The 25,446-nt window shown below is 38.4% G+C and overlaps 1 protein-coding gene across 1 annotated transcript in view; it reads right to left on the bottom strand.

The window, feature by feature from the left end:
* Nucleotides 1-19,589, bottom strand: part of Sema5c (Semaphorin 5c) — an 84,990-nt gene extending 65,401 nt beyond the window's left edge. The window contains exon 1 of the mRNA XM_070298392.1: nt 19,247-19,589. The gene's annotated coding sequence lies outside the window, so the exon portion shown is untranslated. The remainder of the gene's footprint in view (nt 1-19,246) is intronic.
* Between the last annotated feature and the right edge of the window lie 5,857 nt (nt 19,590-25,446).

Consider the following 25,446-nt stretch of genomic DNA (forward strand, 5'->3'; position numbering starts at 1 on the left):
TGCGATATTATCGAGGCATCGTAAGCATTTCCGGTGCGTGACACCTGCTTTCTCAGCGTTAAAACGATCCACGTAGCTTTTACAATCGCCCGCGACGTCGCCGAGTTGACTAAATGCCGTAGTAAAAATGCATCCGTTCGACTCTCGCAAAAGTCCGTAGGTCTCTTTAAAGGCGGCGCTATACTTTACGATTTCCGCGTCTCCGACAATATGTCGCGCTTTAAAACGCTTTATATCGTCGTTTCGTATCCGCGTTATCGATTCACCGGTGGATAGAGATCCGCGCGAACGCATCGGCGAGATAAATCTATCCATTCAGTTGTCCGGCCCAAGTAACTCCGACTTACACTTCCCCCGCCTCGCGGATACCACATAGAGTCGTCGCGGTCTTCGAACGTTCGCGCGGTTGCGGCCCGCGGGATGAAATCCGCGGATAGATATACGCGTAGAGAACGGCATATAAGGTTCTACGCGTAGCGTCGTAAATCTCTACGGATTGTCCGGCTTTTCTTATATTTTAAATTATCTCCACCGCGCGAGAGACGTCCGCTCTTAAATATCTCTCTCTCTCCTCTATATAAGTCTCTCCGCCGCTATCTTTCCGGCCGGTTCCACCCGCGGATAAGCCCGACAGATAATCGATCTTCGCCGCTGCGCGGCTGATTAAGCTTCGCTGGGAACGTACCCGTGCGTTATATCGAACACGCTTGACGACTCCACGTAATTGATTCACGATCGCGGTCGTATAATATTAACCGCGTGTGGCGTATGTTACAGAGAAAGTATAACCAACGGCGCTTCCTTGTGAGAGGATCATGCCGGTAGACATTCGAGATATATAATTCGCGATTTAAAGAACTTGCTTATCTTGTCGCAATCATTCTGTTCGGTGTTACAATTTATACTCTAATATAGCTTATAAAAATTATACATCAATTGTAATACATGTATATTATATTTAAATAAATATTTTAAAATCGCTTTCCAGATTCGTACTCGAAGAATGTGTGTATTAATGTAAATGTAAATATAAACGTTTCTTAAATAAGTCAGTTATCGATGAAATTGCACGCGTAGAATAAAATTTAAATTAAAACATTTTATATGATAAATTAATTTGTAATCAATTTTTTCTTCGTAAAAAATAACGATAGGGCGTTTATGTTTATTCCGTAACTTTTTTTCCCCTTTTATTCCGAATAAATGCACCCTTTCCACCGCTCCCCCTCCCCTTCGCGGGGTGTGGCATTCGCGTTAACTTGGACGATGCGATTTATCTTAGCCACACGGCGAGAGAGTAGGCTGGAAATACACGGCGAGAGCCGGCGCGGCACATCTCGCCGGTGTGCGTGTATCGTGGCCGGCGTGCACGTGCACGCGTTAGAGCGTGTGCGCGGCAAGTTTTATGGGAGCGGGTCGCCAAACATGGTAACATGCCCGCGACTCACCTCTCAGAGGCCTCCCTTCGTATCTGAGAGAAACGCGCGCGTGTGTCTATCTGTGGCCGCGAATCAGCGGACGATTGTAAAGTTTCCGCGGTTGCAAAAATGCTTCCTATTTACACGATAATCACCGATATAGTTTGCCAATCCCTTCTCCTCGACAATACAAATTCCTTATTAAGTAATAAGAGTTCACGGATCATTTATATACTGTATTATTATATATTGGAAAAGATGCATTTAATATCTGACTATTAAAAAATTATCAACGTCAATTTTCTAAATACATTATATGTATTCGCATTTTCTAATTCATGCGAATATAAGAAATATTTCTATTTATTCGGGGATGTGATATTAAAGTTAGATAAGTTTTTAAACTCTTCGCAAAATATGTGAGAAAAGTTTCGCGCAAAAGTCTCAGGTAGCGGAGAGAAAATGCAGAGAGAATATTTGTAATTTGTCCCAAGTAAGCAACCGAAGAAGGCTCATCTCCAAACTTCCGTCTTTACATTGGCGTGGAAAAACTTTCTTCGAGAGAAAATGGCGAGAGAATGATGATATATAGTAGCGACTTACGGATGATCCTTCGCGGAATGAAGATGAGAGTTAGGAGAGAATAGAATGAGAAATTCGCTTCCGATGAAAACGAATCGATAGGGAACGGACGAGGGGGAACGAGGGGAGCAATAGGAAGCTAAACGTGTTCACGCCACGCATCTCGCGCGTTTAATTACTATTATTAATTTGCGTGCGGCTTAGGAATAAAGCGCGTGTAATCGCGGATGTCTAGCGACGGGCTCGCAATTTACCGCCGCGCGGCGCACCTGCGACCACAGACACACACACACACACACATCGCGGATATTAAAATAACTCCTGCCGGTGGTTTTGCAGGAGGAATCGTAGACCTAAGATCACGGACCGTTGAAAGACGCGCGAATGTCCGGTACAAGTGACGGAATGCGGTGAAAAAGAAGCGCGCTCGAGCATTTGACAGATCGAGAAAACAGGTGGTTCGGAGTTCGCTCGTTTCTTCTCTCCGTTCCCCCTTACCGTCGTTGATAATAAGGGCTATCTCCCGGCTTGACCTCCGCCTCGGAATCTCGCGACGACGATTACGCACCGCGGGGTCGAAGTTTCGAGCGCGAATAAAATCGCGCGAAGAAGGAAGGATCGAGAAGGATCGAGATGGATCCGACGAACGGGATTCGCACGTACTTGGAACTTTGATGCAAGATGATGTCGGTCCAATATGTCTAGCGAGTTACCTTATACACAACGATCGGTATTCGTATGGAAAGCTCGACGCGATTTCTAGTTTAAGTTTCTTTCAACTTACAATACGTTACGAGAAATGAGAATACACACGTTGCTTCTCTTAATTTACACGAGCTAAGTTTCTTCCTGTCGATGTTGTATACCGGTGGAAGTTGTAAAGTCTTTTGAAATATTTGCGCGATCCCGTAAAGTACAGAGTTACATTACGCTGGAACTTAAATATCTCTATTTAACTTTATGTATACATTACTATAAGTACAATTATCTTTATTCCTCATGGCGCAAAGTAATTTCTGACTACAATCCGGTAAAGTACTCTTCGTAAATTCAAAAATATTTATTAAAATGAAAGAGAATCGAATTTAAAGCTATATTTATTAATACAATGGAGTTTCGTTAACTGAAAAAGAAAAGATGAGATAAGACATTCGAGATTTCTTTCCTGTCACAGATCACGCAAATTTAACATACATTTCGCCCACGCAAATTTTTTTGCCCATCACCCATACCCGATCTGATGTAACTCTCCCTTGCGTATAAACATCCCGTTTCGATATCGAATAACAGCGAACGAACTCTTCTACAAGAACGCGAGGAGAAGGGAAAAAAAAAGGAGAATCAGATTCCTGATTTATAGTGATAATAACTGGTGCGAATCACGAGTGTAATATAGACATCTGTTCGGATCCTATCTCTAAGTTTCCGATCTCGGTGGCTGCTGCGGTAACGAGCACGCGAGTGTTATACACGCAGATAAAATGGATCGAGAAAATTTCGCGAGCAAATATTATATTTTCGCTGTCTCAGAAACGATAAATGAATAGAATTGAATTTATACATTAATAAAAAAAAAAAAAAGAATTTCCTTTAAATTAGAAACAATTAAAAATTGATATCTTTACACGATGTGAAACATGATTCCATCTCTAAATAAATTTTATTTCGATAAAAATTTAATCATAGGCTTGATCTTTTTTTGAATATTTAATAAAAAAAAAAAAAAAAAAAATTTACGAGAGATGCATCCCACTCTCTTTCTGATTTTCTCAACCGCTTAATCTATCGCAGTCCTCGCGTCGGCGAGGCGCGGTGATTCATTCTCATGCAAGCAATCATGGAGGGGGATCATAGATGAGCGGTGTACGTCTGCCGCCGCTACGTCGTAAATAAATCACCATCTCTCCGTTAACGTCACGGATCTCGACATACGGCCGAGATTGTTTGCGTTAATTAATAACATCGTGCGTTGCGTATGTCCGCGAAATGGCACACGCTCTCTCGCCTCGTCATTTTTTCCCGATCGATCTGCTATCGCTGATGAAACTCGATTTGTTCGACTTGCATGAAAAAGCGATTACTTTCGCCGGAATATCGCAAAATTGCATATAAATCCTTTTCGTATTTGTGTGTGACTACTTTTTCCATTCCCGTCAAATTATATACTGTTCCCAATTTAAATGGCAAAACTTGAGGAGCGAAAAGCTAAGACAGAAAGTCCTTTAAAGCTTTGCTCCTTTTTGCTCCATTTTGGAGAAAATCACCAAAAAAGAAATAAAACAAGTTTTCGTTTTTTCTTTTTTCTTTTTTTACTTATTTATTTACACATTTTATTTATGTTATCATCTATTTAATGCAGATATTGTTCAAAATGTTGCCCTCTTGCAGCAATGCAAGCATTACATCTAGCACTAGATCTCATTAATCGCAGCTAGATATTGTTCTAGTGATATTTGGTGCACTGCATCTATGATTCGGTCTTTTAATTGCTCTCTTGAATTGATTGGCATCGTAAAGGATAACATCAAGTGTTTACATATGTAAGGAACCTTGAAGCAGAAAATTTATTCGGTGCCAATCGACTCAAGAGAGCGATTGACAAGGAGAGATTGAATTTTTGCGATTTTCTCTAAAATGGAGCAAAAACGAGCAAACCTCTAAAGGACTTCTCGTCTTAGGCTTTTGGTCCCCTGCACGCTCTTGAAGTTTTGCTATTTAAATTGGGGACGTCCTGTATAACGCGCACACGCACCTCAATTTAATATTTAAAAAAAATATATATTATTCCAAGCTACTACACGAGAACAACATGATGATGAAAACAAAACTATTATTTATCACCGATTATTAAGACTTACTTCGCGATGCTTGAAGATCAAGTTCTGTTCCACGAAATAATCAACGAATGTCCAACGTGCAATCAATTAGCACTAGGTGCGTAATGATATGCTTGTTTGAGATGGAATCGGATTATCCAAACACCGGATATGCCGCATCATCCAAACACAGCTTATTTTACCATCGTTTATTGCGCGAAGTGCATACAGAGTGCTTTACGATAAACACGAAACGGGCACTTAACAGCTAAGCTTTACTTACGCAAACGCTATAATGGTATAGGAGGAAACGTTTTAGTGTTGAAAACTCACACGAGTGTTGATAGATTTAAACACAATACACGATTTCCCGAGTGTACCAAAAATAGCGAAACAGACAATAATGATGACGAGCTTTCTGACAGCAAATGTCAAACAGTTTAGATAGAAAATTAATCCTCGAAAGATAACGCTGTTAATGAATGCTATTCAACGCAACAATTGATAAATAAATATAATGAGACGAGTTACAGATCTCGCAAAATACAACTTTGCATCATAATAAAAAATGTTTAGTGCGATTACAAAAATTGCTTAAATTTCAAAATAATCTATTATATTTTGGATGTAAATTTAATAATTGATTTATTACTCGAATGGATTATATCACATATTATTTCTCCAGTTAAACACGATACTTTATTCGCTGCAAAGTTATTTCCGCTGGGTTCAATTCCAATCGGATTTCTCAAATAACTCACATAGCTTTCTCTCTCTCTCTCTCTCTCTCTCTCTCTCTCTCTCTCTCTCTCTCTCTCTCTCTCTCTCTCTCTTCTCCAGACCGAATGTCTCTCGAATAACTATCGCGTTCATGGCGAACACATTACCAATATACTATCGATATCAGCACTCGACGTACTCAAGAGAAAAAGGAAAAGCACGGTGGCAATCATACGATATCGATAACGTTAATCTCGTTTATATTTTTATACGAGGGATGGGAGTTTACACGGAGATACATACATCGCACACCTCTGCGATACCACGCTGCTACGCACGCGTGCAAATACTTCCGTCGTGTACAGGCGCGACATATGTACCGCTCGTCGAACATATGTACAGCATATTGCGCAAGGTCGACTTGACCGAAGGAGTGCAAAATCCAGATAACAAAAGCGGCGTCAAGCGGTCTCGTCACGCGCCTACGTCACGCATCGGCGCGGATCACCGCGAATTCCTCTCTTTCGACGATATACGAACGATATACCAGCCCTCCTCTTTCTCTAGATTGTACGGAGTACAATCGACGATGAAATGATGCGTTCTCGCGTGTGAAACACATCGCGGCCAACGGATGGGAAACTTTACGATGAATCACGATGATATTTCACGACGCGAGATACAAATCATAATGGCGTGGAAAATTGTGAACGCATATTTCTAACAGTATAACGAATCGATCGATGCGCAAAACACCGAATCCATGTATAATATATTTGCCAAAGATCAGACGCTGATACTGATTTAAAAAAAAAAAAAAAAAAAAAAAAAAAAATTATAATCGTCGATACGAATAACTAAAAGTATGAAATAAATTTGTGTAAGCGATCGAGATATAAGACACGTGCGCGCGATAAGAAATTCGATGGTATAATTTGGACATGTAAATCAACGATTATCTTACACTTTAATCGATTATCTCTCTCGTCTTAATCGGTCATCATGTGCGACACTTGAATAACTGAAAATTGTCAAAAGTATTTTGTTTTAGTTTTTATCCGCGTATCGGCGTATCGAGTTCGCGGAAACCGAGGATGCTAGTTCGAGGGTACCTTTCCAGGAATCGGAGACTACGCGAGGATTACGAGTTCTCAGAAAGTCCGGGACCAAGACGCGAGATCATCCTTCGCGAGTCCACGACGAGTTTCAAGAGTCGATTTTCGGAATCTCCCAAGCTTCCAAGATCTTTTTATCATACGAGAATAAAACGACTATTGATCATTGATCAATATCCCTGCACGACTTAATTAATATACATTAATACGTGTTAAGGTATCCTTGCTTACTTTCATTACAAATAACGATTTTCGTACTCATATTATTTGCTAATTAAATTTTACAAACATAACAAATTGCGATGTTAAAAACGATGAGATTTCCTGCAAATCGATCATTTGAAAAAGTAGAGATAATAAAACGCAATGAAAAATTAAAAATATAATATATATTATTAAAATGAACTTATAAAAATACAATCTTTTCTCTCTGCCCCCTTCCTCCTGTTCCTCTGCGCGCATACTTTTAATTCGATACGATGCAAGATCTAATTATGCTTTGAATTAATAATGTAGTAATAACAGCAAGTAGAGGCGAAGAGAAAAAAAGATTACACGATTGATGATGACATGTGTCATACTTTTAGTGAGTTAAAACGAATAATGGCCTTTCTCTTCGCGAAGAGAAAAACAAGACACGTCGCAAACAAATGTATCTTCCGTTATTCGATACGTCGCAAAATGGCAAAATAATCGTGTTACGTGATCCGCGTGAGTCGGCTGAAAATGATCGATGGATCAGTGACGGGAGGTCAGGCGATATGTAATTTCAGCGGGAACAAAATGATGCGATACAGTGCAATTACAGCGTAAGACAATCGCCATTCGCATTTCTACTTGTCGCGCTTGAATGCATCGTCATTATCGCGTTGATCGCGATGACCACTTTTCACTTATCGAAAAAAAAAAAAAAAAATTTTTTTTTTTTTTCGTATCAAAATTTTTTATACAATCCCTAACACTCTCTAATAATCAGATTATCGCAGATTCTACAACGTAGACAAATTGATAAGATTACTAAATTTTTTCCAAGGTCAATTGTTTGCTCTCTAGCTTGTGTGTAAGATATATACATGTAGTGATTTTAAAAATAGCTTTTATTCAGGCTATATGAAAAATCTATTAAATTCCTTAATAAAATCTACAATAAAATTGCTGATTAAAATAGCTTTTTTTCCTCGTTACGTATCAAATGAATAATTTTCCGGTTAAAGAATCAAAGATAGACTTTAACAAAATACGCATAAAAACTTGTCAATTTCCTCTCTATGACATGCAAACTCCGTGCATAATTTTACAAGAGTCGTTACCTAATCGCTCAAGCTGACGCATGGTTTCAGCAAGAGGCGTTAAACATTTCGTTTGTCCAACGTATAGGAAGGAAAAGGAACGCGTGGCAAAATGTACACGTTTCTATGACGGTTTATATACGATAGTATAAAGGGTATATTCATGGGACCGTTCTCCCCGTAAAGCGTAATAAGCTAACCACTGTTTCCCGTGCTGAGACCGCGGATGACGTAGCCGAGAGAGAGAGAAAGAAAAAAAAACCGAATGTGCCAACAAATTAGGATCTCGCATGCGTTTCCTGTCAGCGAGCTCGTGTTAGACGTCCGCTGAAAAACATTCCTAGAGATTAGCCAACATTGTATGTAACATTGAAGAGGCTTGACTGGCGAGATCAGACCGGAACCTGGTCGGGTTAACGAGCTAATGAGATAATTGCGCGGCTATGTAACGCGTAATGTAAGCTCCGGGATGAAAGGCCGAGAATAAGAATAAATTCTCATTGCGCGATGTAACGTATAATAAAATATTCAACGGATTGCGCTTCGCGAGAGAACAAATTCTTGATTCAAATATTCATTTTGAAACGTGTTGTAAACGCGTCGATAAATCAAAACGACATAAATTGATCGCTCGCTTCAACATCGATAGGTTATTATCAGGAGACGTCCTTATCACGCAGCGTTATCTTAAGTAACCGAAAGAATATTTGTAAAAAATATGTATCCCCTCCTTTCCTGTTTACGTACATAGATATTGTAGTTGCATTAAAAGAGCACACAAGATATGGTATTTTTTCAACGCGAGCCACATTTAATATCGTTGCGAAATCACGCGCGAGCGCGAAGAGCGGCGATTAAGAAGCGCGAAGTCGATACCACGAGAATTATCGTTAAGACTATACTAACGATTTTGTCGCGTCCGAGAAAAGATCGCCGAGATCGCAATAAGCTCAGCTACGCCAAGGTAGCTGCCTTGCCGCGGGCGAGAAAGTATCACGGTGCATATATAGTATGCGTACGTCGAAGCTATATGCAGTGCCATGCACACACACACACACAAACACACACATACATACATACACGTTACAAGGATATAGGATATGTGAGAGCGTTACATATACATGGATACACGAACCGTTTATTTTAATCCTCGCCCCTTTAACCCCTTAGTTACAAAGCCATTAAATGTCTTCGCTCGATTCGTCCTTTATTTCTTCGCGAAAAATAAAATATGCTTTTAACCGACTTGAGATACGTTGGCTCTGTTTCGACTTTACGGTATTGAAAATTGATAGCTCTGATAAAGAGTTAAGAAAGAAATAAAAATTTCATCGCCATTTAAACGCGATGAAGATAAAATAATATAATGTTATGCGTGACGTATGTAATGGCATCCCGCATTTAGAATTTTACGCGCGCTGATAATATCTAATAAATGTTCGCGTACAAAATTTCACATATTCGCGTCTTAGCATCCTCGCACTCCCCGATACTTTAACGATAAAGCAAATGGCGAATATGATAATCCGTAATGTGAACGTGTCTCGTGGACTTTCGCACCGTTTCGTGTCATGCATAAACACCTAATGTCACATACAATGAGCAATATATCTTCGCGCGAATCGGACGGAGAAGTCGATGTAGCCAATGAGCAAAAGTTTTGTCGTGCGAACGCGAACTTAAACCTTCTAATTTATCAACTAAATAATAAAGAGGCCTAGGATGAATCCGAGTATACATATGTACCTCTTGATTTTCCCCTAGAAAATTTTCTCTCCGTTATGCACGTTTTTCACATACGCGAGTAAAAATCTAAATAAATGGAGATCCTATTAAAAGATATCGTACGATATTCCATTATTATTTATGTGAATAAAAAAAAAATTTTCCTTCACAACTCAATTAATTTTAATGCTGCAATTATCGCATGTGCAATTTGCTTGTGTGACATCGTTCGCATATTATTTTAGGCATTATTTATAAATTTATTTCTCGTATATTATTATGTAAATTTATATAAATTTCTTTTTGTAAACAATTATTTTAAATTGTAAATTACGCTACGTAATTACTTGCAGGAAATAATTATATATTTCAGAGAGAAAATGAGCCTATATTTTTATTAATTTCAAATAAATGCCTTCTAATTTATTTCGCACGATAAACTGTTTCACTCAATAATAATCTCCGAAAGAAACTTCTGTTGCCGATAATTCTGCGGGATTATTCCCATATAGTCGACGCACACGTACGCAAGTGCGTTAGTATGCGTGCCGAGGAGGTAGTAGGCCAGCACCATATACGGATCCTTCGTTCGGTCCGTGATGAGGAGAGGTTGCTCTGACCATTGCTCGGGCCAAAAAGAGAGAAACGCGAGGACCGGTACGGGTCGTGATGTCCCATATGCGAGCAACGGTTAGTTTTGCAAAGGACAACCTTCCTTGGGAATCGATCTACGAGACTTACAATTTTTTTATTCCCCAAATTAATAGCGTATCAAAATTCTCGGTATATTAATATCGAGTGTATAATCCGTATTAATAATTTAAAAGTGTTATATAAGAAAAAGAATATAAGAGCGAGAAAATATAATATTCCAGATATAATAATGATTGACAGAAGCAATTCATCAAGGGGCATACGAAGTATCGTCAATTTTCTCGCCGATAAAAAAAATAATGACGGAAGATTAACGTTATCGATTTCATATCGCGTCTACAATTGAATTAGGAAATCGTTACTCCACGTTACACACTCTACTAATCGAAACAATCACAGACGTAATACGAAGATTATCCGACGAGAGATACGACAAATAATCCTAAACAAGGAAGAGGCGAGGTCAAAGACCATATCGGGGGAAGGGGGGATGTAGGGAAAACACAGAGGAAATGCTTTGACGTCTAGATATATATATATAAGAAAAAATATTTCTTATTTCGCTCCTTGTTGCCAGCGCGTGCGTATGTAAAACTCTCGGCCAGATGTGAACCACGTGCACGATTTCCCCATCCCTTCCCCACATGCTCTTCCTTTTCTTCTTCTTCCGAGTCTCGTAGTTCGCTCGTTCGACCTTCGAAAATTTAAATCACGGCCTCCCTCGCGCGCGTGTATATATGCCCGCACACGAATGCACACGAGGCAATGGGCTTGCTTGGGAGTGTGGGTGAATTCGAAAACTGGTTTTTCTGGCCCTTCTCCAAACGCTCCGCGCGAATCGAAAGAGACGGGCTAGAATCGAGACGTCATTACGAATGTTCTGTCTTCAGTGATTGATAACGACGAAGTTTCTCAATAAGATAAGATTCTGCGAAAGATATTTTTAAAAAGAAATCCCTGCGAGATAATTATCTCAACGTTCGACAAACCAAACCACTCCCTTATCTACCTATTTACTATACCGTATCTAAATATAGCTCTTACGATTATAGTTTAGATAAATTACATGTTTTTTTGTTTTTACCACGGAAATTAAAGTAAATTTAACTTAGAGAAAAATATGTTTCTTTTCATTTTCTTAAATGAAATATTACACGGGCCTTAAATATATCCCGCGTTAGACGTACGAAATTTAAAGTGGTATGATTTGTGGAACCTGCACACCATCAATCCGTAAGTCACGTTTCACTAACACGCGTATCTCTCGAGTCTTGTATACAAGAAAGTCATATTCGTACCGCACTAAGCCCCTACGAAATTTAAGACATCACAATTTTAAACGTTCGATGTGAGATGAGCTTTAAAAAAATTTCAAACCAGTATGCGAGTTATATTATATCGGAGCCGCGACAAACGAACATTCCGCATAGAGTCTCGAGTTCCGCGTGACCAGGGGAAAACGATTTACGAGCGTTCGAACGAAGGCGTGACCGAACAACGACGATTTCAGCGCGTAAATACGTCGCGGTCGTTCGCGCTCGAAAATCCGATAATAGATTCCGCTACGCGTTCGCGCGCGAACAAATCCCGATGGAAAATCGTTTCTAGTCGGCACTAGTCACGTGACGAGCGTATCCCAGAATTAAATTCCGGAGATATGCTTATTAGACGAGACAAGGATAGAGCAGCTGTCCGTGAAAAAGCCGAATGAAAAAAAAAAAATTGTATTTCCAGATCTGCAATTGAAGCCAACGATACCTAAGGAAAATCATCTATCACTGCCGGTTAAAAACATATAGTATATACTGCGAGCAGCGAAATGCTTCTCTTCGAGACATAAATAAAGCGTCTCACGAATACATCCGAATTTGACCTGACGAGTCATTTCATTTTGAGAAACGTTAATAGGGAACGGTTCCGAGTACAACGGTTTCGGATCTTAACGGGAACTTTTACCTGTAATAGATTCGTACCTTTTACCTACGCGGACAATCATTTATAGTTTTCGGTTTACTATTATTGTAAAATTTCGGAGAAATCGCTAGCGTCTTTTCAATCCTCACGATTCGGATATTACTTACTGAACGTACAACACATACATTCTTAAACATCGCGTGTACTGTGAAAACATTAAAATTCGAAAACAGCTTTGTTTAGACTAATATGTATTTTGTCGAAGTCGTTAAAGAATCCTAGATGTAATTTTTTATTCCCTTTTTCTTTTATTGTATTTATCATTCTAAACTTATGTGGATAAGACGCATCACTAAATACAATTAAGAAAAAGATATTATTTATTTATATATCTTTTATTTAAAAAATTAAATTTCTTACTCGAGTAATATATTCTATACGCGTTCCTTCGAGGAAAGTGGAAAAGAAAGAACTCGTGTGTATTACGAGAATTGGCGGGGTATCGTTAGGATTTTGATATGTCGGCGAAAAAAAAAAACGAAAACAAATGTCACAGAGAAGAGAGCGATGACAAAATTACAGTGATTAACCGGATTATTTTTTGGCTAGAGTGCTACGAGACGAAGATTCTTTTTCTTTTCTTTTTTTTTATCCATTTGACGAGTTTCTCATTGGACGCACCTGTTTAGCCTACACAATATTTTCGAAGGGCACTTTACGATTTCTCCCTCATCGGGAACCACGCGGCGAAGGTGGCTTAAGCGCGGCTTTTTTAAATTTTCGATCTGCATCCGAGACAGCCACCTCGACAATGGTTGACCGCGGGGGTTCCGGAACAGCGAGGATCCCGCGTCGTTCGAGCCTTGGTTCGGGATAAAAAAAAAAAAAAAAAAAAAAAAAAAAAAACCGGCCCTTCGGTAAGGCCTGGATATCGTCTTGAGACACCGCAGTGGCGTAGACACCGGGGTCACGAACACTAAATCACGTTGTAGGAACGGATCGATATCGATACCCGTCCGAAAAACGATTTCGATCAACGTTTACAGCTCGGGGCTCGGTCTCGCGAAGAAGAATAATATATAGAATAATATATTTTTACGATGATTTTTACGCGAACCCTTTATGATGTACCTGATAGAGATTAAAATTAAAAAAAAATATGGACCGAGCGGTAAAGTATACAATATGAAAATTTATAGGAAACTTTACAGCATCTATAAATATAATGATTCGATAGCAGTAGACGTACTCTAGATGATGATATACCGTATACATAGATACCTTTATAAATGTATCTTTTAATCACATGGAATATCGCTGCCGATTCTTGTCCCAAGATGTCGATATGCGTGAAGGAATAAGAAAAATATGTTGTGCAATTTGTCAATTTTTCCAACTTCTTAAAATCGAGAGCGAAGTGTTTAACATTCGACGTAACGCTTAATTATCGCGCGTAACTTAACGAGGCGCCGATTTTACGAATGTGTCTTTTTCCAACGTTGAATACATTGGCGTTCCCGCGGTCAGCGGGAAAATTACCGTCGAAACGAGCGAGAGCGTGAGCTTCGTATTTAAATTTACGCGACACCACGGTATTCGAGCCAGCGCTCGCAAATATGAGAGATTCGTCGTCGTCCCGGGGAATATAATCACCCGTCACGACACACCCGGCTTCCCTTTGATCGTCTCGAATTCGTCGTACCGTCAGCGCGCGAACGCACGCCTAATCTAAGCGGGGTAGATATAAAGCTTTTTTTTACACGCAACAGAACGCGACGAGAGCTCTGCTCTGGGGATTTGAAGAAACCAGATATTTTCCTCGGCCTCGAGAAAACCGGGCGGTTTTTAATTACGATCACCAGGATCCGAGCTAAGCGCGGGATTATAAATGAAACGCGGGGGTGTGTAAAACGGCGAAATTTTAATCGGATATAACAGAAATTTAGTAATTACGAAACTGAGAAATGCGAAAACGTAATACAATTTTAATGACTCAATAATCGCAACGGAATTAACCTCGTTAAATTTTAATTATACCTGTGGCTATATAATTACGAGTGAAACTTTGCCTCTGAAGAGCTATTAGCGCGAATTATTTTAAAAAGGTAAGGTAAATAATCTAAAATGAAAATGAATTTACAACGTAACTTTGACAAAACTCTTTTCCCGCGTTCGCGTACACGTAGCATAGACATACGGTGGATTAACCGAGATTAGAAGGGCACGGCAGGAAATGCTCAAGAGACACTGTCTCTTCGCGGTATTCTTAATACCCCGTATAATCCTATTACGATACCGAAGTGCTCCTATAATGTCTATCTGCCGGGGATTAGGATCGGCACGAGTCATGAGGGAATCGGCCAGATTGTGTACCGTTCGACGTGTTTGCGACGACAAAACTCGAAGCGGTAAAATAAGGTAAGGTAAGATAGGTAAGGAACGACTCGTGGCGGATTTTAATTCATGTCGTGAGAACCGGCATGTTGCGAAAGTCTTTCCTCGACATGGCGAGATAACTTTGGACACGCCTCGTCTCTTCTCCTCTCGTCGTTCTCTTCCCGTTACTTTTTCCGCGATAAGTGCACCGTCCGATTAGCGCGCTCGTCGTCGATAGAAATTTATGCACGCGTGATACTGCACGGAGAAATTATCATCCACGTCGCATCTCTCCCGTCGTAAAATTATTCGCATCGGTATTAAATTATCTCTTTTTCTCTCTATGAAGTCTGAGTAAAATTTATATAATAAATAAATATATCGCTTTCTTATTTGTTCTTTCTCACGTGTCCTGAATGAATATTTTATTTTTCAATCTGTCAATGTAATTCTTATTTTATTTTTCCGTTAGTTTCTAATGTAAAAATAAAATGACAATTACATTGACAGATTAAAAAATAAAATATTCATTCAGGACACATGAGAAACAAATAAAAAAGAGCGATATATTTATTTATATAAATTTTATATCTGTCTGATTCATATGCTTCAATTTAATATTTTATGTGTATTAATTGCATCGGAAAGAATGTTAAAAAATACAATTATATACAGTTAAATTATATAAGCTTTACATTAGCTTACATCTTTTCAGAGATCCTGAAATTTTTTTTTCAATGCTCTACAAAAATTTATATAAAGCTTATTTTACAAGAGAAAATATATATTTTCATTCATTATATAAAACTACATTGTTTCAAAATTTTTGTCTTCAGGCTACCTGCTTGACCCGGATATTTCTCCGGATACCTGCTTGGGTTCAACATCCGTCGATATAACGATCTTCAAGTCACTTTTTCATGAAAAATCTTAAATCTAAAAACCTCTCACGACTACCTCTCTTACAATGTACCTAAAAAAATAACTGCCGTATCCTTCCATTAACCACAATATTCGGGAAGGATAAGCTCTTCGTGCACACATACATTGTGTCCTGATTCTCGTCTATTCAACTGTATAAATCATTAGGTATCCCATGTCCAGATACAACGCAAGCAGAAATACCCGCGTTAATAAACGGATGTGTAAAGCGAATGGCATAAATTATGGCCTTTTTATCTCGCGCTGCCGCCATGCCGTTACGTGTACCCATCAGTCCGACAGGCCATTACATCTAGACAGCCGGGTTAATGCTAAAGCAGCGCAACATGCAGACCGAGTGCGACACGACGCGACGTGCAGCGTGTTTTGAGCACGCTGCACGCGAATTGCGCATGTATCTCGGCGCAGATTTCACGTTGGGGCCGCATCACATTGTATCTGGTCTCATGTATTCCGCTCGCGACGTTCGCGTTCGCGAGATACTCTTAAAGATTAACACGTAAATGTCTCGATTAACGCATAAACGTACGCAGATAGTCTCCGCACAGTTGGAAAATTTATCTTGTTAAAAAATATGCCGGTTAAAATTTGTCTTAGATATTTAACGTATTCATGTGTTAATTTTACATATTGCTCTGTTGCGTTAATTGAACTCAAATGTTAAATTATTAAAACCATTGAAAGTGTAAAAACAATGTGTACGTATTTTTTAATTTCATATTTACAATAGGTATTTTCTACATTAATAGCGATGGGATTTGTTAATTAAAATTTTAAAAAAATTTTGAAATTTAAAATTAAAAAAAAGAGAATGTTGATTTCACTGTATGATAAGAGTTAGAGTGACTATAGACCGTCGATAATATTTTTCCAAATTTAATTTTATCATTAAAAATATATTGATTGTACAAAAAATTTATTTATTTCACCTTACTACGAAGTTTGAAAATTTATTTTGTGTTAAATTTAAGCCGAATTTTCCAAGTGTGTAGAAACCAATTTTTAAATGTCGAATAATTTAATTATTTCAAATTGTTATGATTCTAAATTGCTACGGTAATAATAAATAATAAATAATAAATGTAAGAAATGAGATAAAATCTAATAAAAATTTTTGTACAAACTGGATGTTTAAAATATACATGACGTATAATTTTATACAATATCAGAATGCACTAAACATTCTTACGCCGTGAAAGATTCCTAACTCGCGTTTCTCATCATCGTATTTAACATTTAGTAAAAGATTTCTTTACAGTATACTTTACGACTAAAATACAACCACCCCAAAGCTTACGTTTACGCGGCGCGCGTTCCATAATCTGCGGCACCAATTAAACGCAATCCACGTCTGTTATTGTTATTCAACGACAAAGGGTCGTGCGCGGAGGGGGCCGGAGAAATCCAGACCTCTGAATCGTATAAACGGCACGACGTCTTTCTCCTTCTCTCTTTCTCCTTTCTGCTCGCACGAAACGATGGGGACGCGCTCCGATAAATTATTCATGATCTTACGACAAGTCGCGCTGTGCGTCCGAGACTTTTATATAAATTTTTATAGGTCGCGCAGAAAGCAAGGGGGTTACATCTTCGACAACGACTTCCTCGTATCGATCAACCGATGCATTGTGTATGTGTAATTTTTCTAAATCAGTAATTAATCTGCTATTAATAATTTATTTAAAAAACACAAAGTGTGAGTACTCTCAGCATACTTAGCTACAATATTATTTAAATCCGGCAATACTTAAAAAAAAAAATCATCTTCTTTAATATTTATTAATTATTAATTATTAATATTTCTGAATATACAGGGAGACGATTTTCATGTTATACATTATTTTCTATGTATATATATACTGCTTGTAAAAGAAGATTATGAATATATTCTCTATAATCTATGGAATGGTCGAATAATAATCATATGTCATACATAGAAAAAAAAAGAGAGATGTAGTCTTCGAGTTAAACGACAGATGAGGTCGGAAAAAAACGTATCGATGTATGTCAAGTATCTCCGGATCAAGTTTGCTTTGAAAATACGAACGCTAGTCTCGATAAATATTCGGCAAGATTTAATAATAGCCAAGATGTGTGTAAGTCTCGTTAATTTCCACGCGTCAAATCTTAGTTAATCTTCTATTGCTCAAATAATTTCTCGGGTTAGAATCCTTATTTAAAAAAATAAATAAATAAATAAATAAAATAAAAAGAAGAAGAAAAACACGATGACGTTACACATTTATACACATTCAGTTTCTCGATCGTCGAATAATACGATCGCGATACTCGACGGATAGCACGTTCTCTCGTATACCGTGTGTCTCGAAAAACAGCATATAACAGCACACAAACGAATAAATACGCGATCGCAACATTAAGTACGCCTAATCATGCGTCAAAATTATTACCATCGCGCTAATCACCACGCCTCGGGAGGAAATATATATCGCTCCTCGACACTCTCATATTGCCCGATCCGCGAACTCTCGGGATTACGACCTGTGTCGTTATTCGTGATTTGTACCGCACCGAAGGCGGCCCGGCTCCGTTTGAAGCGAGAAAGAACGAGAGAGAGAGAGAGAGAGAGAGAGATGCGGAATGAACTGGCATCTAATACATTGGCCATAAAAAAAGTGACCGAAGGGAATCGCACTAACTGGATCATTAAATGCCATAGCCGCTCTCCTTTTTTCTCTCTCTTTCGCTCGAATATCGAATAGCGAAAAGTATCGGACACTCGGTATACGATGGAATCTCGCGCGCGAACGACGACGCGTCGAAGGATGTAAAAGCGCTAATGAAAGATACGATGTACGTAAAAACAGTCTACCCTTCATCCCGAATGTTTACCCAAGAGCGACGTTGACGAAAGAATACAAACGTCTCGTGTTTGGCCACGATGAGAAACGAGAATGATACTTTTCTTTTACTTTTGCGACGTACTATTCATTCACGTATTGACGTATGGATATATTTAATCGTACGTACGAAAATATCGCAGACCCGTGTTGCGGATATTAAATTAACGTTCGTAATATTATTACGCGATAAAGCCAAGTATTGATAATATCAAATAATATTATTTATATGTCTGTAACATTAAACAATATTGACACTGATCAATAAAAAGTGTATCAACATGCGGCATGATAACAATACAAAATGATGTCAATAATTCACTGACCACATTCGCGTAATAATTTTAACGATCGTTAATAAAGAATCAGCAACAAATATCTTTGATCGCCATTGGGAATAAATCAATGACATGATAAACTCGATTTACGATATATAAATTTAATTCACTTACGACGAGAGTTATCGATCGCTGTAAAACGTAATGTATTAATCGAAAAGAAGCACCGACGAAATGCGATAATAATTATTATCGCAGCGTACTTTACACATATTTGAAATTTAAACGTATGAGATGAGTCGCCGCGGCAACCTTCAGACTCTACCACGCGGTCGTTCGCGCGCTTTTTGTGTCCCAAATAAACAACAAATCACGAGCATCGCGTAGATATGCGGAGTTTCAGGAAAACGCGAATCCAAATTATACGCACCGGTATTTAATCAATCGCGATCGAAAATTCCGAGAAGAGACACCGGCGAGATAAATCCCGTCGTACACAATGGCCGCGCTAATGATCGATGCGCGATCACGCATTACACATTTACTCGTTACTCACCGGCTTCGCGAAGAGAGAAAGCTCAATTAGCAATCCTGCGGCTCCATAGCGACGTTGATCCTCGACGCACGACTGAGTCCCGTGTCAAGCTCCGCGAACCGGTACTTGATGCACGAACCATGAAAAACGCGATGTAGTATCACTGCAACTTCGCGACGCGCTGAATATCCGTAGAAATGTCCATCCGTTGCAATCCGACGACCGACGACGCGATCACACTGACTGAGCGATAATAGACGCGACACTTGTAAGTGAATCGATACGTCGTGCGTAACTCTTGTTTGTTTACGTGCGTACGCGAGCGCGAAAGAAGCGAAATCGAATCCCCCGTTCAAAGGGCTGGTAGCCAAACGCCGACTGAGGGCACGAGACGCATACGATATACGATATACCTCCACGCGTCTCTCTCCAACACTCCCGCGGCGGAGTAGGGGAAGCCGGTTTGAGGTTCGCGCAGTCGCCGCTAAGTTGGCGCCAGTCGACGCGCGACGGCTTGAAAAAATATATAGGGTGAGACGCTTATATATATATACTATTCTAGAAGTTTAATTCTTCTAGATAGAAATTTATAGAACAGTGACAAGAATGATATTTCGTTGTATCATAATAACTCTCTATACGAGAGATACAGAAAATAATATAATAGAATAGAGATGAAAGGAGCAAAAAATATCGGAAAATTAATAGAGAAAAAATAATAAACAATCGTATATCTTTTAAAACGATATCTTTAATACTCTTTCCTATGGATATATAAATTTTCATATTTTAAACTTTTGATTTAAAGCCAGAAACAAAATGATATGTCGGTTTTTTGATATCTTTTTATAAGCAATTAATAATGTAGCAAATTTTACTATAAATATTATAAAATTATTATTGCTCACAAATAAAATATAATGAGAATAAATCTTGCATTATAAACTTAAATACGAGAGAAATATATCATCCTTTTCGGATCGTAATTCAAAATTTATTAGCAGTAAAATATTTCACGACTATAACACTAGGATAGCGTTACCTTTCAGATATCGAAGAAACAAGAAGAATGGATTCTCTCGCGCATCTATTATTAAAAAAAAAAAAAATACTTTTTATTAAATATTCTCGTCACTCAAAGTTCCATTTACTCCGCGGGTAACCTCACGCGAAATAATCGTAAATAATTTCTAATGTATACATACGTGGAGCATACCGTTAGAAATTTCCTGCGGGTACACGGAGAAACCTGAAGTACATATGCTGAAGAAGTAATCGTCGTCGAGCGACAGAAAAGAGTACCCTTGAAGCCCGGATTCAAGAGTACAACTGAGATCCTGCTCTCTTAATCGTCCGTACCATATTAAGAGAGATCGCCTTATTAACACGATGCTGGGAATTGACATCTGCTTCTTACTTTGTTGCAAAAATATTCCGCACAGAAATATACATTGTGTTACAAAATGGATAATCTCTGAATTAGTAATCTTGCGTTATTTGGATTATTTCTAAAAGTACGGACAGAAATATTATGAGAAATTCTGATATCTTAATGTTTGTTACGTTAAGCCGTAAACTCCTTCGAGCGTACTTCAGAAAGCAACATTTGCAGGGAATATAGAGTCAAGTTGCACATTCTAGCAGAAGAAAATGCGTCTCTCGCATGCTTTATATAATTAATCAGAGATAATTAAACGGCAGCTCACTTCGATACAAGTTTCACATATATGTTAATAATTATAAAGAACAAAATTATATATGAAATTTTTATAATTTGTCTAACGAAAGATCTAATGATATAAAATGAAATATCTAATGAAAATGAATAACGAAAAATGATCTGAAAAAGATAGCTCTGTTAAAAATAAGAAAAATAAAAAATAAAAAGGTATACAAAAATACATAAAAATAAAAAGATTTAAAAATAGAAAAATTATTTTATAGTGAAAAGAAATTTTTTTTTTTCTTTGCTTAAAGTATTGAAATATCTATGATTGGATTATATGGGAAAATTTATTAGAAATCAAATATCGAAGGACCGAAGGAATTCATCCGAAATTGATGATATATATATATATATATATGTCTTGAAATACATAACGCTATTAACACTTTTTTTATTCCTTTATTCGTGTTCGTCACGCGGAAAATTGCTCCTCGACCGATCTCGTGTTCAGAGCGTTCTCTGCCATCTTCTTGCCGCCGATAAACAGGAGCGAGATAAGCGACCAAGGGATAAGGGATCTGTCATCCGTGACGGAGTACGTCCCGTTCCAAGGCTCGCTTCAAGGACGATAACCCTCCGCGAACTGGAATCAGCTCAGACTGGATCCGATCGAGAGAGAGAGAGAGAGAGAGAGAGAGAGAGAGAGAGAGAGAACGAGCAAGCGAGCCTCCCTTTTCTCTCATCCCTCTGTATCTTTCCTCGTCCTTCTTCCCGATCTCATCCTTATGTGCGTCTTATTTCGTGAACAGGATGATTACGCGTTTACGATCTAGGGCTCCCCGCGCTACCTGCTCCCGCTCCGTTGGAGTCGAAGGTGAATATATATTATCGGGAGAAGTTCCTGTGCGAAGGCACTTCACATAACGTAGCCGCTCTCGCGTGAGCTACCTCGGAGGCAGAGACGAGAGAGGAGAGTTCAAGGACGAAGAAGGAGAATCGGAGAGCAGCACTTTTACTATACGAAAGGTTGCGTGGGGGGTCGATGCGCGCACACACGCGCGCACGCTTTGGTGCGATCGTGTGAAGAAGGATTGTAGGAAGAACGTGGCCGTGTAGTGGAGGAGCGGTTTCGGGTCGGCATAATCCGAATTGGAAACCTGTTTCTGCCCCGTAGGTCAACAACAACATCCTCCTACATCCTACTCTTCCCCCCGCGCTTCCCTCGATCCGCCCCCTCCGATCACGGGGCCCCGACCAGATGCACGAGCCACTTCCACCGAGAAGCCGCGTATAAACTCCGGTGTCAAGTGCTCGGTGGCCGGTGGTTACGTTATTTTCCTCGAGTTTTATGACTCTATCCTGCATACCGAGTGCCGTCCGAAACGCTGCAAATTTTAGCTCAAGCGGGAAGCGTTGCATAAAGGTGCGAATGCACCGAGATGACTCGCAGATATATTTACGTTGACCCTAAGAACGCGTTCACGAATTACTACGATTTCTTTTTTACGAGATGCGGTCATTTGTACGAGCGAGGTCTCTAAAACAAACAGAAATGATTTTGACAGATATCTTTTTATGGTACACAAAAAAAAAGTTCTCTATCTTTCAAAATATTTTATACGTAAAAAAAAAAAAATATCTTTTCTCTCTAAAAGATTAAACATTTTTTCAAACTTTTAAAATCATATTAATAAAAGAAAATAAAAAAATGTATTTTGCACTCATTTTAAAACACACGCACCGTAACTCAGCGCTTGGAATTTCGCAAGATTAAAAAGTGCACTAGATGCAACGCGGTTAGTCTACTTTCTCTCCAGGCGTAAATTACAAGCACGTACCGCGGGATGCAGTTTGTACATGTTCTGCTTGCTGAAATTTACTCCGCGACGAATCAATTAGTAGCTCCCTTACGTGTAATTATTCGGATTTAAAGGGAACTCTCGCGTATAAGTCGGCGTTCGACAGCCTTGTCTATATCATGCTCCACAGGAGGTTATTGTAATTTCCATCACAAATATATTCTATATAATTTAAAGTACTATAATGGCATATATTAAATCGTTTTATTGCAATTTTTCAACTTGCCTTTCATCCGACCAACTAGTTTATTGGAGAGATGCGCTTTTATGCATTACATCGCAAGTCCCTTGTTCAATTTCTACGATTCGATGCACGGAGTTCGAGATGCGAGCGAATCCTTTGAGACAGGTTTAACGGAAAATTATGCTTTGGTAACCAAAGGAGGGAAGATCGAGTAGATCTATTATTTATTTTATTTACAATATACGGTCGTTAATGTGCAATAAAATTTTAGAACAAAGGCGAGGGACAAAGCGCCGCTTCAAACATCTTGTCGAGTATCATTCAAATAATGCGGGTCGTTGTTCGCGTATCGGGCTTTTAATTCGCCAATGGTAATGATCGTGAGAAAAAAAAAAAACTCTTTATGTTACATTTTTAAATCATCAAAATAAAATTGTCTACAATAATCGCTATCGCATATACACACACACAAATTCTTGAAAAATAAACGAGAAAATAAAAGAAGGATGTAAAAATATTATTTAAAAAACTGTTTAATATATAGAAAATAATTAAAATGTATAGATAATAAGAATAAAATAATAATGAATGAATAGATGGCAATTTTTTAATATAGAAAAAGAAAGATATAGTGTAATTTGTTAAAAGACTTTAAAGATGTTTATGCGAACAATATAGATATATGTGTATACATATGAAAATATATCTGACAAAAACGAACTCACTGAAACGCAAAATTCACGCGATAAAAGCTTATCGTATACGATGCGCTATGTGTTCATAAGAGATAATACCTCTTACTTAATTGCTCTCGCACAATGCACATAGATCCAATTACATAACAGTAATATCATAAATAAAGATCAAATGCCGAGATCAAAGGGTCCAGAGCTGGTCGTGGACAATTAGTAAGTGAAATAAAACGCATTACAGGTGCGATTATTAAAAAGTTCTCTTCCACGTCGTTTCGCCAATGTGTATCTCAAAGACTGGCGGTCATAATTGCGCTTCTCGTATTAAGCATCTCGCTGTGAGAGATGACCTTATGGCCTTTTATCGGTGAACCAAACTCCGTTCTGACACAGACACGTAACGAACATCGACCAATGTATACATGCGACCGCACTGTCGGCAATAAACGATACGACATGTGGATAAACTCACTAGTAATAATATTTTTATTTCACGATTTTAATATGATTTTCTTCTAATTCTTCTAATTTCTATAATTCTAGATTGAATAAAATAATTTTAAAAAGACCGAGAAAATAAAAGATTGATACGGAAAATCAAAAAGAATGAGAAATCCCGTATGCGGTATTAAATTTCGCTTTAATAAACAATCAATCTGCGTAATCCTTATCTCTCAATAATTCTGATATGTTAAAGCGATTGAATGAAGATGGATAGACAGATGGGTAGATAGATAAAGCGATGTCATATTAATGTACAACAGTGCACTCAAACTTGATTGAAGCTTAACTGCTAACGGTATCAGAAATGCAAAATGATTAGCTTAATCTTACGGCCGATTCAGGAATATCGTGCATATCGGGGACAGCTACGTAATGAAGATTAATATCTGTTGAAGCTTCGGCGCGAAGTATCTTCGGAATCTATTAGGCTCAGCAAGATGTGAGGATAAAGCCCACACCCGAGGTTCTCTGTCTGAGAACCGACAAAAAAAATGACGAGGGGGGAGAGAGAAAGAGACAGAAATAATTACAGAGAAGGCTGTGTCCCGCAAGGTCGAAGACGGTGGAAAAGGAATCGATATATAATAACGTTTTCAGTATTTCAGTAAAAGTAGTCCAAACATGAAATTGAATCGGGACAAAGGATCTCTCGTTCGAAATCTCGCTGACAAAATCGGCAAAATTTCTTGGACGTTTCTAAATTTTATCGCAATGTGATTCGAAGCCAAGTATCTTTTTTCGAAGAAGTTACCACGATTTGACGAAAAATGATTTTGCGACATTTGCACTGTGTGAATTAGCATCATTTCACGGTTATTTTATCTCCGAGAGAACATCGGCTACATATAAAAAATTATAATAGATTTTCTTCAATAACGAATGCTTCTTTACACAGCTAATTGAGCCGATTTTATAAATTGAGAATATGTGTAACTCATTGAGATAGGTTTTTTCTTAACAAAGATGAAGCGCGAAATGAGAATAACAGCGCACGTGTTAGCGAGATGATGCAGCTCGCAAAAGGACTGCAGATAAGGAGGCTGTGAGATAAAAATATCGATAGTAATGGATGGGTAAGCGATTAGAGTCCCCATCATTGGAAGTAATTCTCTTGAACCTTCGTTTTACGTCGAATGAGAAAAGGGGTAAAGACGAATTTCGTACTCTTGCAGATTGATCGCCGATAATGATAATCTTACTCATCATCTCGTAACGTCATGCATGTACGTAGTAAAAAAGTGTAAAAAAAATGTATGCACAAAAAATATATTAAAAGGATACGTGCACACTTTATTTTGAAGTTTTTTTATGGATTC

The sequence above is a fragment of the Polyergus mexicanus genome, unplaced genomic scaffold (assembly GCF_030449975.1).
Source record: "Polyergus mexicanus isolate NDT 795.1 unplaced genomic scaffold, iyPolMexi1.0 SCAF_7, whole genome shotgun sequence".
Lineage (NCBI taxonomy): Eukaryota > Metazoa > Arthropoda > Insecta > Hymenoptera > Formicidae > Polyergus > Polyergus mexicanus.